Source organism: Lissotriton vulgaris, chromosome 3_1 (assembly GCF_964263255.1).
Source record: "Lissotriton vulgaris chromosome 3_1, aLisVul1.2, whole genome shotgun sequence".
Lineage (NCBI taxonomy): Eukaryota > Metazoa > Chordata > Amphibia > Caudata > Salamandridae > Lissotriton > Lissotriton vulgaris.
In genome coordinates, this window is record NC_141689.1 from 810366512 (window position 1) to 810380953 (window position 14442).

A 14442-nucleotide genomic window follows, 5' to 3' on the forward strand; every position below is an offset into this window, starting at 1 on the left:
CGCAGAACATATACATCTTATCCTTCTTAGTCAATAGATTTCTTAGTGACATCCACTACACTGATTGCTGACATCGGCACATGACCTGATGCACGGTGAATCTTTTTACTCCTGTCAACAGCTGCAGTGTACATTTAGTTAGTGTGGCTTGCAAAGTAGTCCCAGGATGGAATTTTTGGACAGAGTCGTCATTATCCAACTTTCATCATTGACAACATCCTGAAAACCACATTTTGTCCATAACACAACAAGTTCCTCATGTGAAAAAAGTGACAACCAGCTGATAACGAACTTGCATACCTTGGCCTCTGTTACGTGCAAAGGCACTATTGCCCAAATTCAGAGCTAGCTGAGGTACAAGAGGTATGTGTAAGCCATGACTTAAATCTATGTTGTGCAAAACACAACAGGCTAATATGATCTTGCACACGACTTCAGGGGAGTATATTAGCACACCCCCTGTACGGTCAAGACATCTGAATCGTGACTTCAACAGACAAAAAGTACGCTCTATGATGGCTTGAGTTTGTATGTGTGCCTATTGTACCTACTCTTAGGTACACTGGTTGGATGTCTGCACGGTATGAGGAGTTGAGGGGAGAGTACATACCCAGCATCGCCTGATGACAGAAGATAGGGCAATAGGTTGCATTTCCCTCCTAAATTTAAACAGAACATGATCTATACTTTGGTACATGCAGTGTCTGTTGACACTGTGTATGTGGCTTGATGATTCTTATTGTACAATGGTTGTTAATGTAAGGTGGCATACATACATTTCATTTAGACATGTCCCAAATTTTTAGTCCTCGGTACTTACCCAGTAACCACATGTTTTGCAAATTCTCCTGCAGCCATCCACCAGGCAAGAGGTGACATGCAGAATACAAAGCGGTCATTGGTACTGCCTGGAAAGGCTGCATGCACATCAATGAATTACCCACTGGCATCACAGACACCCTGCACATTGACCGAATGCCATCTGTGTCTGTTGCAGAATATGTGTGTAATGCGGTGGGGTGGCTGAAGAACCGCATGGGTACAATCAATTGTACCCAGCACATGTGGGAAGCTAGAAATGAGATAGAATTCCCTAGCAGCCCTTTGTGTCCTGTCCAGTGTATGGGGCATTCGTATGAGGAGGTGAGCTCTTGAATTGATGCAGCTCAGTACCTGATGCAAGCAGCACAACTGGCTTGCCTGAGAGATGTCAACAAGGTCACTGGAAACCCTTTGGAATGACTTTGTCGCAAAGAAATGGAGAGCAGAAAGTATCTTGAGATATGCTGGAATGGCATGGGAGTAGCAGGTCACAGAGTCAAGTTCCTGCTCCCTCGCACATACTATCTCCAAGATGACTTCTGGAGGGAAAAGTTATCTGCCCCTGACATCTCAGCTTGACATCCCAAATAGGTTTATCCTTTGTCTGAATATCCTCTCTACTGTCCTCCTCCAGTCTTCTTGCTGCATGGCATGGGACAGAGCAACAAACACATTCAGAGACAGGTTGGAAGATTTGTGTGTGTCTGCTCTGCTTTCATATGTGCTTCAGGGCTGGGATTGGCCGTTGAGCTGCAGTGTTTCAGCTGGTGCATGGTGGGGGATGTTAGACACTTGGACAGGAGTTTAGCATTGAGGAAAACGATCTTCCAGCCCGAATGCAGGTATACCGGCCCCGAAACAGGAGATTCTGCCCCGGGTGCGGAAATACCAGCCCGAGTGCGGACGTAAAGAGTCGGAAGTGATTTCTGCGAATACCAAAAATCTTAAGTGCCTTCTGTGAATTCCAAAAGTTGTACGTTTTTATTTTTGTCTCGGATTAATTTTGTGAATCGGGCCCATTGACTCTGGGTTGTTTAGGACCTTCCAGACAGTTTTGGGAGTTTACTTTTTTCCAGAGTTTTAAATAGCTCGAACTTGACTTAAAGGTATCGGGTATCAGAGTGCTTTACATGAGTACCAGTTGCATTAAACAAGGATATATTCATTTTTATTAGGCACAGGGAGATTAACTGATTTGCCCAGACTCACAGGATATTCAGCATCATTGCCGAGACTTGCAACCAGTTCCTCAGATTTGAGGTCGATCGCCCTAGCCGTTAGACTACATCCACTCCCCAAATGAAGTTATTCCATCTTTTATACACTACATGCTCTGAAGAGTTTTTGGAGGTCTTCCACTGACTGGTCCTGCTCCTGATTACCCGGAGTGTGATTTTGATTTTTCATCTCTGCAATGGATGTCCCATTTCAACAAAGAATGGATCAAGCTCTACCACTTGTGCTGATGTCCTGTGAATACATAGTACATTGCTTTGGCGCACTTTTGCTTCAGGAACTAAACAAGCATTGGTTCTTATCATTCTGGTCTGTTTGGCTACACTGTGTGCAGTTTATTTTCCCCTGTCTGCTGTGCACCTTCAAGTGTGCTCTAGACTAGTGCCTAGGAATGCAACTGGGTGAGCCTTCAGACGTAAATATACTGGTCGGACCATTCAAGGTCCATTCATATCGCTGTCCTCTGCATTTTCCATTGCTTCTGACCACCATTTACGAGCCCTCCAGGGATGCTTGTACTCTTAGTGAATTTGATCTGGTATGGCAGATCCTCTACTGTCTGTGGTCACTCCCTCAGTGGCTGAAATGGGGGCTCAATGGGAAAAGATTTGTTGCAAAAACCTGCTATGAGGTACACCTCTTGGAACATTGTCTGTGGTTGCTGGGAACAGAATTGTTTCATCTATCACTCAGAATACATAAACAATTGGCTATTCCATTTGGTGGAAGCTTTTTAATTTGGCCTTTTGTTAACATTTTAAGTTGATTTTAATATGGTTTTCTTAGCCTTTATATTTTGAGAATTTAATAATGCCTTTCTATGTGCTTCGGCTTTTCAAACTGTATGATTGCCTTTTTTAAAATTGATTTTTACATATATTTATGATCACTTCAATATGCATTTATTGTGATACTATATACAGTAGCTTCTTAATATTAGATAGTTTATTCGTCAACCTTTTGTTTGAGGAATAGTTGTCATGTATCTAAGTTAGGCCCCGGGAGATACGATGCCATTTTGACCATTTACACATTTCTAAAATTGCATTCTCTTTCGCACAATAACTTGTAACACACATTTGCGTGTGTGACAATGCAGGATTAGTTTCTCTGAAACTACATTGCTTCCGGATTCCAATTAGTAAGAACAATATCACAACACCTTCAACATTGCGTACAGGGCCTCAACACACATTATGCATTCATAAGGTGACACAGCTATCAACAGATCATAACAATTTCATCCTGACTACCGCCTTGGCTCGAAGGCAAGGAAGGATGCTTTTGGCTAGAAATAAACAAGCATTTCTGGGTTTAGTTACAGGTGCACTTGCTGACATTTGACACATTCTTATGATCTCAGTGATGTTTTCCTTTCTTTCCTTCTGGTTTTTCAAAGCTCTGGTGAAGTCCCCAGCCACAAGGCAGTAACCACAGGTCCAAACACAACTGAGAAGATGAGATCCAAAGGACAGAGGGTGGCTGGTAGAGGGGAGGTTACAAAGCTCATGACAGCCCCAGGCGACAGTAGAATGCAGAATGCACTCACCCCATGCCAGGTGTAGAAATCAACCAATGCACCCGGCCTCAAATACACCATCTGGAGAAAAGGAGTAAGCCCTGACCTCGGACACCCCAAGATAGCATGATGGGTGTACGTGGGTGACACAGAGCAACGTTCTGACCCCATCCACCACATGTTAAGGAAAAAAGCAGAGCCCTGGCCAAGAAACCTCGCCAAACTTTGCATTTAGATAATGACTGGACTCGGGCTGCCTCACTACTCTCCACCATCTGGTTAGCCTGGAGATCCTCCCTATGAACTCCATGCCATGCAGGTACTTCACAACTTATTGGTTCTTGTGCGTGTGCTGTGATTGTTATGGTAGCTTCACTATCCTAGGTGTATTGGAATTCTGGGTCCAACTACTTGAGGACAGATTCGTTTTAGAACTGAAAGGGGGCCTCCATCTGGTTGGAGGCTTAAACATAGGTCCAGGACCAAATACCAGAAGATGGAGACCTGTCTCATTGACTTTGGATGTGGGAATCTGGGTGCTTGATCTTTAAGTACTTTGTCTGGGAGCTGCCCTCCCTCTTATCAGACTGCACTCCGCTGGGGTGTGACCAGTCAACCCTGTCCAAGGGGATCAGCAGCAGGGTCTAGGTTCCCACAGGTGCCCTTAATGGCGAACTCTAGTGAGGATAGCTATTTGCAGAGCAGAAATAGCAGCCCTAAATCCCCAGATGTAAGTAAAGATGTGTATTCCCAGTATTATCTCATTTGTCCTTCTTTTGGATTGGTACAGTTAATTCTTGGCATGTGGTTAAATGGGTGGTAATTTACTCTGGGTTTTATCTTACTGCACATGTGGAGTCTGTGTTTGTGTGAAGGAATTACCTCCCCTGACAGTTACCCCACCCTTACGAGGCTGTGACTTCCATGTTGAGCTGGATTCCCTGTCTGCACTTGCTGTTGCATCGTGATTGTACATCTACCTGATCCCTGTTGAGGGGGTACAGTGGCTGACTGGCTTCCCTGTGGCTGAATTTAAGGTGCATTTGAGTTTCCCTGGGATTGGTTTTGTGGATTAGGATTTTGTGGCGGCTGACCCTTGCCCATCGATTTGTGGCATGTTTTTACGAACATCTGTCTGCTAGGTGGCCCATCCTCGAGAAATAGTAGCATTCCCTATAGGATGGTTGCTGCCAACCTCCCTGGCCTCTGCTCCTATAGCTAGGTTGAAACCCTCTGGGATTTTGTGGTAAAGCTCCCTTTTAGACTGGTGCCATTTGCACACTCGTGGTCAATGCAGCCCTCTTGTGGGTGGCCTTCTTCAGTTTGTGTTGCAACAATTTAGCAGTGTCTCTCTACGCTTACTCCTGTTTTTCTCTATCCTTCTCCTGCTTCTTTTTGTGATAATGCAATATAAGTGTGCGTATCTCCCACCAGAATTTGGTGTCTAACCCATCCAAGCCGTGTAGTCCCCTATGTATCTCAGTGGGCAGTCCCTTTTTGAGAATATTGTAACAGAATGCAACTTGTAGGCCCATATCAGTCAGCAGCTGTCCTGTCTTTTATCCATATCATGCCCTCATGTTATCCAGAATATTGGTTTTGCTCTCGCCTTGCTTCATAGTCCTCACCATTAACCGTTCTGTGTCAGGAGGATCAGGAAACATCTTCCTCAGGGATGTCCATTTTTGAAGCCTGTATGAATTGAATGTGGCCCGTCATCCACGTTGTTTATCAACGTAATTGGTAGGAAGTGAGCTCGGGCAAACACCGTGTTGGTCTGCTCTCTGATAAGACTATTTAGCAGACTTTTGATAGTGCCTATTGCTAGGTTTATTCCAGCAGTGTTCTTCTCAAATCATGAGATCCATTTTCCGCTCCATTCAGCAATGTCCTTAACCCTTCTTTATCCATCTGAGCCCATGGCTTAAAGAGCGTTCCTGACGTGCCCTTCTTTTAGTAGTGGGTTCATTCTTGTTATGGGTTGCTCTGGTGGTTTCTCCCTAGCATGGCATTCCCATCTTCCTAGGCATTCCTCCATGTAGGGGAAGTTCCACTTTGGATCTCCTCCTCCATATTGGATGCAATCTTCTGCTATGGCCATGTCCTCTGGTTTTAAGGATCCCTCCTCCATCCAAGATCTGTTCTACTGGTCCTTTCCCTCAGTCCAGCAAGCTAGCAGGTGGCAAAATGGTCACACAAAGGTCTTGCCTTCCTCACTGGCCACTAGCTCCCCTGGGGTCAGTCCATCTATCCTGTGAGTTTGGGTGGAGCAGCGTACGTCTTTGTCGCTACTCTCCTCATACACATGCAAAGGTCCCATCCCGCTTTTCTATGTCTTGGTTGGGTCAGCACCAGGTTACCTTGGTCTCTTATTCTCTGGTCAGCCCCTCTCCTACATTGCAAATTTGGTGAGGCTCAGATTCTGTTCAGAAGCCTCTTATCTAATTCTACCTCTGATTCTATCCAGATCAGTGAGCTATTTTTCTTTCCCTCCATAGCTTGTGCATGTTTTCCACATCTCGTCTAGGTTGCCTCCTTCGCTCTGAGCTTTGTGCTGTTCTTTTCTGTCAGGTTTTGCCCTCAAATGTGCACTCTGTTGTTTCCTCAGCTACCTGAGTAAGTCCTGTAGCTCCACCCTAGTCATCAGATCCTGGGGGATTGGGGCCCCCTTCTTCACTCCTGCTAGCTGTATCACTGACTAGAATTGCTACAAATCTCCCTGTCACTCATGTGTGTTAAATGCATCGCGAGCCTGGTCATGATGTGGGCTACAACCAGGCTTGGGATGCGAGGAGGATTCCCGATGATGATGCATGACACCTCGGGTGTGTGAGTGAAACTATCTTTAAAAGGGACTCCCCCCTTCTTTAGCATATTTGCTCTCTCACTTACACTCGCCTTGCGCGACTTCGGACTCGAGGGCTCTTTTTGTGTTACGTAGTTCAGGATCGGGGAGTTTGCCCTCCCTGGTCCTTTAAATCTCCTGAGGCCCCCTTTGGATGTGTTTGTACTCATGTTTCAGAGTTTTAGAGGATAAGACTCCGAAGCTTCTTCGTTAAAGGAACTCTCTGGTTCTGATCGGACCCATGGGGAAACTATACACGAGGGCTACTGCTTCTAATTACATTACTATAAGCTCAGCACTATCCACAGTTGCATCAACAATTCTAAATGAACATTTCACAAACACAAGCAACAATGCATATGAAGGGTAGCAACCTAGGAAAAAGTGCAATTTGTCCATAAAATAGTATCTGACCGATATTGACTCCTGGCATCAAATATGGTTTGTGAGAAATAGCAGCATCTTCATATGAAACATTTGGTCATCAACGAAAATACAAAACACAGTTTGCAGTAATTAACACCACAATATCACACATGTACCTTACATTATTAATAGCACTCTGTGACACACCCAGGGGCCAATCATGTCAGGGAAAGGCACCTTGCTTGAGACACAGAGCAAGTTCTTCATATAGCCACTGGTTGGGAAGACTACATCCTTCTTAAAGGATAACAGGAATGTGTTGAACTTGATTGCAGATACCAACCTTTGTTAGTATATTGACTTATTGACTTACTGCCCACCCTTGATGTGGAGGCCTTTATACAAACATCCCCCAGAACCCACCATTGAGGTAATCGAGGAAAACTTTTGAGCGGAAGTCTGGACTTCAGCCACTCCTGTTGACTTTTTCATTGCGTGTGCGACTATCACACTGAAGAACAATTTCTTCAAGTTTAAGGATCAACTTTAACATCAAATACATGGGACCTCTATGGCATCAGCCGTTGCCAACAGAGGGTGCCAGGATATCGTCCACCAAGATGTGCAAGCTATGTGGAAGAACACATACCATTCACATAAGTAGTTTTCTCATTAAATAAGGGCTTTAAGTCCATGCCGAGTGTTGCCCTCAATGCCAGGCTGCCCTTGCTGAGATGAGTTAGGCAGCCAGGCACTCTCAAGAGGGACACATGCCCCAGTAAGCATGTGCCAAACAGTCTTTTCTTTTTTTTTTATAACTAAGCAGTATACAAGCTGACCTAATCCCAGCCCTGGCCTACAATTTTCGGGGGTCTGAAGAGACTTCCTATTCATGAAGCCAATAGCGTCATATTTATAAGCAGTCCGGGGCATCTATGGCATAAGCCCTGTATTCCTGGGACTGGTTGTCAATCACTCGAGAGGCCTCAAGCAGTACCCTTCCCTAATTTGTCACCTGTGACAAGCTGGGAAAGGTTGTTGCTAGCAGCATCTGAAGTAATTGAGGTTATGTGACCTAACTCTGTGACCTTGAGAGGACCGTGCGTGAATGGCAGGGCTTCCATATGAATTTGCTGCAAAAATGCCACCACGGTACCGAGATGCAGACTTAGGTGCTGTTTGACTAGGACCTTAAGTGTTAAAAGCAAACCTGCTGTTTCACTAGAAAGGAAGCTGCAATTGCTTTGGGCCCAACTTGTGGAATGAACAACATCTCATGCAGCTCACTGTAATGACTGCTAAGCCATGGTAAGACAAGCCAAGGTATGAACATTAGAATAGTTAATGCCATTTGTGATTTATAGTAAATATGAATAATAAGTCGCGATGGAATAAATGCTGCAATACTAAATGTGTACATAATTGACTTTACAAGCCCTTTGAAAGCGAAAGCTGGGGCCCATTTTTCTTTTTACCACTAGACTCTGTGACATTTCATTTAGAGGAGAGGAAGTGGTGCTATTACCAGAGCTGCTGACTTTCAAACCGAGGAAGCAGATTGAAGTCCTGGGGTCGGTTTAACATCGTTTGATCGTGGGCAAGTCACTTATCCCCGTGCCTAAAGATGAATGTGGCCCTGTGTAATATAACTGGTACCCATATGAAATGTTCCAATGCTTGTAGATAGAATGCTTGCTAAAGAAAACTGCAAAAAAGAAAAATAGGAGGTGGGCATTCCAGGCAAGAGAAGGGAAGAGACTACTCACTGGGCGATTTTTATATGCCGCACAAGAGATAATTCACAAAGATCAGGAAGATCCATGGCAGCCAACACGGAGTTCTTGATACAGGCCTTGGATTACTGTAACATCAATTCTATACCAGTCTGTATTATGATGGTTGAAGTGGAGAAAGCATTCGACTTGGGAAATTGGAAAACTTTGTTCTTTGCCCTTGAACAATTTGGTTTCCCCCCTAGAATCTCACCATGCTACGTAATCTTTACCAGGGGGCTCTGGCCAAGTTGGTAATTATTGCAAAGCAAAAAGTATGGGAAGGACTTTCACAGCTGGGTAAATCCAAGTGTAATCAGTTCTGACAGTCTGTTGCGTGCTCCCAGAGATAACGCTGTCTGTGCCAATCAGCGAACAATTACAAAAGACTACTACACAGCTTCCACAACTTGGTGGAAGACTCTCCGGTGCACAGCGTTCAAATGACTGTAAAGTCTAAATGTTTAAACACAGTTCATATTAAAGTAATCTTCACAATGTTGAAAGTTTTCATTTGTTTTAACCCAAACTCATTAGATTCATGAGTACTTAATGTATGTTTCAGAATTGTCTTTCCTAAACGTATTCCAACAGTATATCATCCAACATTAACAGTCCCAATGCATTTCGGGCTGAAGACTAGCCCTTCCTCAGGGGAATGCTCTACAACATAAAAAAAGACATCAATCTGTCACTAAATGGTGTACCAAGACGCCATACTTCACAGTTACATAAGTGTTATAGGTGAAAATATGCCTTCATGCTTAAAACACAACCAAGTGTGCAAACTTAAAACTGGTGACCACCATTTGTAAATAACGGGTGTGTAAGTGAGTTAATAACACGAGGAATAGAACCAATGAAAGGACTCCAAAGTGCTGTACATTAATAATGACATGCCACCAAACTCGGCAATCCATAGGGTTTGAAAAGTGTGAAGGATAGTAATCCATGTGCCCAACAAACGAGAAACAAATGTGAGCTCTACTCACGGAAACAAAACCATCCAGGTTACACTCAGGTCACCAGAACCTGTAAAAACGTGAAAGCGCCTTTGTAACCAAAACACAACACTGATTAAAGAACGAAGTAAGTGGTGAAAATATGTGTTTCTGAGAGTTGGTTTCAGCATGAAGTGTGGCAGGAGATGTGATTTTGTGACTCTTTTACCAGATATTTTGTACACGTCGGGGACAAGCCACCTTCCTCCATAATCTGATAAGAAAGAGGTAAGATAAGGAGGTTGGCAGTAATGGATAAGGCAGCCCTTTCTAGCAGCATTGCATGACCTAAAGAAAGCTATCTTTCTTTCTTTACCTACATTGGTCCTGATGAGAACTCCTAAATAATGCGAGTTCGAAACGCGTAGACCTTTCTAAAAAGACAAAAATAGAAAAAGGTTTTCCAGAATTGTAAAAAATTGGTCCCTTTTGAGAATAATAACTGTTGATGGCTTAACTGTGAATATTTTTATTCCAGCACTCACTTAAAAAGAATATTGTTTTGTTGCCTGTTATGGTATGTGAGATGAACGAATGATGGCTTGAATGAGGAATGTTTTGAACTGTATATTTGAAATGTATCTTTTGTTATTGTAAATATGAATGTTGTTTTCTTTGTGTACATAAGGTCTTAACAAATGTAAATTTGGCAAATTGATATACCAAATTGACAAATATCAAAATAAATTACAAAAAAAATGAAAGAAGTGATAATAAAAACACGAAACATGGTGTTTTAGTTCGGATGTTTTGAAAAAATAGTTTAGGTCAAATAAGTAGCGGCAGGTGCACCTGTTTTGTTCATTACATGTTAATATGGAAGTGGCATTAAGCAAATTTAGTACATATGAATTATTTGGGGGCTATAAAATAAATTCAAACAAAACCGATGTCCTAGTCCTCCACACAGCCATAAACTTCCTTCCACTCTGTCTGATGGTAGAAGCCGCAGAATCAGATCCAATGAGATATCTGGGGATCTAGGGGGCATATTACCAAGGGCTAGTATCGCCGCTTTCTCGGCGAATTGTGCCGAGAAAGCGGGGATACAGCTAGAGCCCTATTACCAAGGGCACTTTAAAGCCTGGGCCGAGCCCACTTTGCATGTCGGCGATAAACATCGCTAATGACATGCAAAGTGGGCGTTCCCACGTCCAATCACATGTAAAATGAGGTTGGAATTGGGAACACCCTATTACCAAGGCATGCGTTGGGAGACAAAAACCTGCGATAAACTCATTTATCGCAGGTCTTCCAACGCCTGCTCCGACCAGGCGTTAGGCATTGTTAACATGGCGGTGTGGATCATAAAGCTGAATCCACCCCCCCCATAATATCAAGGCCCACATTAGCGCATGAAAACAACGTTTGTTTTCATGCGCTAATGTGCCATATTGCCGACTATTGTCGGATTTCTAATCGCCTGCCTGATGCGCATTGATAATTGCGCGCTAATTAGGCGTTGAAATCCGGCGACAGCCGGCGATACGGAGATGTGCGTTGTGCGTTTTGCAATGCACACCTCGGTAATATGCCCCTAGGTGTCTGATCAATACCAACAATTATATAAATTAAATTATGTAAGAATGCAAGAAAAAATCAATAGACTACTAGAACAGTGGCTTTTACTTCCCCTAACTTTGGTGGGACAAGTATCATTAATTAAAATGTACATACTTCCGCTACCTATTTTTCTCTTTATTAATGTTCCTATTAAAATAAATTTGGTCTTTTTTAAAGAAATGCAAATCTGATTAGAGAGTTCGTCTGGAGGAAGAAAGTCCAGAGGGTAAATTAACAGCAATACAATTAACGACTGCACAAGGGGGTCTGGCTTTAACTCACTTAAGAACTTATTACGAAGCCACTTTCTTGGATTTACTAGCGGGATTATTGGGATCCAAAAGTGTTAGAGATAGCTTTTTCATTATAAAATGGTACAGGAAACTGGTTCCCAAATTCAAGTATTTTTAAAAACTTCCAAAAAAAACAAGGTACAATACATTGAAGGACTATTTGTTCAGACTACAGTCCTTTTCTAAAATGACAGGTTCCTCTGGGCTACAATACTTGAAACTAGGGTAATGCAAATGTCTCGTCCTCCAAATTCGAGCAAGCAAAAATAAATGTTGTAGGTAATTGGTATCGATTGCTGCATGACCAGGGCCAACTCCCTTTGATAGAGAACCATCTGGAAAGAGTGGTCCGCAAAACACATTGTACTTTTTCCATTAACAAATGGGAAGCTTTATGTCATCTAGGAAGTACATTGTTGCGAGAAGCCAATTTCAAAAGAATGGCCTTCCTATCTCAGTGGCTAGACTACCTTACTCAGGAAGCACTCGAGTAAAAGGTATACTGATGCTGAAAATAGGTGCTTCCGCTGCCAGGTGGAGGGAGAGGGGGGCTGGTTCCATATCTTCTTTACATGTCCAAGGCTGAGGTATTTTTGCGAGACAATCTTCTCTGCCCTAAGCCGGGCATTTGGAAAGAGCATTGTGCCGGGGGCTGAGGCTGTCTTGCTTGTATTTTGTAGAGGCAGAACGATTTTAACAGAGGCAGAGGCAACTTTTCTTTCTATTTCTTGTATAGCAGCTCGTTCTTTAATCCTTCAAAATTGGAAATCCAGGGATGTTCCCACCCATGATAAATGGTTCAACAAAATGAAAAGGGTGCAGGCTTTTGAGAAGCTTATGCAAGACGGGTGGGAGCTTCCAGGCAATTCAGTAAAAAATTGAAGTTTTTACGTAATTTAGAAAATCACACGGAGGGATCATTTTTACCCGCTACCTAGAATTAAATAGATGTCTTATCATTTTCCATATGGTTTGGAGGAACCAGAATTATTCGCTGTTAAGTAGTTGTGCACTTTAGCATTGCAATTTAGTATTTGTAACACTAGCACTTGCAGTTTTTTATTGCACCTTAATGCACTTTTTTGCACTTAACTAGTTCACAATTATTAGTGAATTTATGCTTAACATGTGTTATAACCGTTACTTAAAAATATTTTTTTCTGAAAAAAAGAAGCTATCGCTCCTGTATCAATTAGTTTTTAATGTTTGCTCCTATGTTATTGTTTTTATCATGTTCCTTAAGCTCTGCTCAATAAAATATTTAAAAAAAAGAGGTTGAAGAGAGTTTGTTTGATTTGTTCGAAAGCTACAAAATGTAAGCTGGAATGTGATTGTAGTGGTGACTGCTGCCTGCTTGAGTGTGAAGAGAGCAAGTAAATCTTGAGTGTGAAGAGAGAAACACAAATGTGATAAAGGGAAAGCTGGTCTTGGATTTTAGATGGTGACATTCACATGTAATTAAAGCCAGTTTGCCTTGGGTTCAATTTTTTATTGATAAATATTCTTTGCAGTGGCACATCTGCTCTCGATGACAAGTTTGCTCCTCACTGATCTGACAGTTGAACTGTTCATTCACAGCTGCCTAGATTTCAGACTGCTTATGTGTGGCATTTCCATACATTCAGTGAACTTATGACTGACACTGTACTACCATGTGTAACCCTTTTACCATATGCATTACAATTGTAAAGTAATGACTGCTATATTTTAGACTGCCTTATCTCTCTCTCTCTCTCTCTCTCTTTCTCTCTCTCACCAACAGGGACCATGTAACACTGTAAATACACAAGCCATTAGTCCTTATTGCTCTAACCAAGATTCAATTCTGTTTCTCTCTGGATACACACTGATATCTTCATTACCAATTAAGATAAAGAAGTGTATTTCTCACTAATTACTTTAATTCAAATGTATCTTTAATTTACGGTGTGTGCATTCTTTTATAAGAAGTTTTCTTTGCATACCACAAATTAGATATATATTTTGCAACCATTTGTTGTATATAAGACAAAAGACCTCTTTGCAGTTTGTTTGGTAACCAGTCTTACACAATATGTAATACATTTAAAAATAACTGCCTCTATATTAAAAGTAATTTCTCAGTCGCAGGCTGAGACCTTGTAGCACTATAAACACACAGGTGACAGTTTCGAACTAAGATTCAATTTTTTTTGTCTATGGGTACATATACTTTCTTAAAGTTGCTTAAAAATGCACCATTTGCCACACTTTTTTCAAACTTTTCTCTAGGGGAACTTCTTAAACACCACTTATGTCGGTGGAGGTGTGACGTTCATCCCCAACTTTTATGCCCCAACTTTTTTGAAATGTCACCATCTGCCACTGCTCTATGGGAAGTACCTTTGCCCCGAGGCTAAACTGTCTTTATACGGACAGCTTTGAAGGAGAACATATCTTTGCAAACAGGAATCCTTACATGATGAACATTCTGTCATGGCAATGCTACATTGAAGATATTCTCATCTTCTAGAAGGGCAACACCACCACCTGTCTGGAATTCTGCCTGTGGATTAACTCTCTGGACCCATTTCTGAGACCCAATCTATCTTTCCTTGACCTGCTGATCTACGTCAATGAAGGGACCTTTTTAACTAACACCTTCAGGAAAATAAACAGAGATATATTTATAATGCCCCTGTGGCACTTTTATGCCACTGGAGCATCACGTTCGTGACACTCTGGAGGTGCAGAGTGCCAGCTCAGATTTACAAAGACATGCAAAGCCAGCCTCCGTGGCCTTTGATGGCCTTGCAAAAGTAGAGTAAGGCAATGCCCTACTCTGCGTGGAAGAGGCGTTCCACGGGTGTTGCTGTGGATGTTCCCACACAAGACCCATGGTTTTTGACACTGACCCAGATTTATAACAGAGTAAATCTGGGCAATGAAAAACTAACTCCTTCCCAAAGCAGGTGTAAAGATTGGAAATATTTACATTTCTCCTAATTTTTTCATCTTTCCAAGTGAGCAGATTCTGCAGTGCACATAGAACGAAGAAAACACCTCC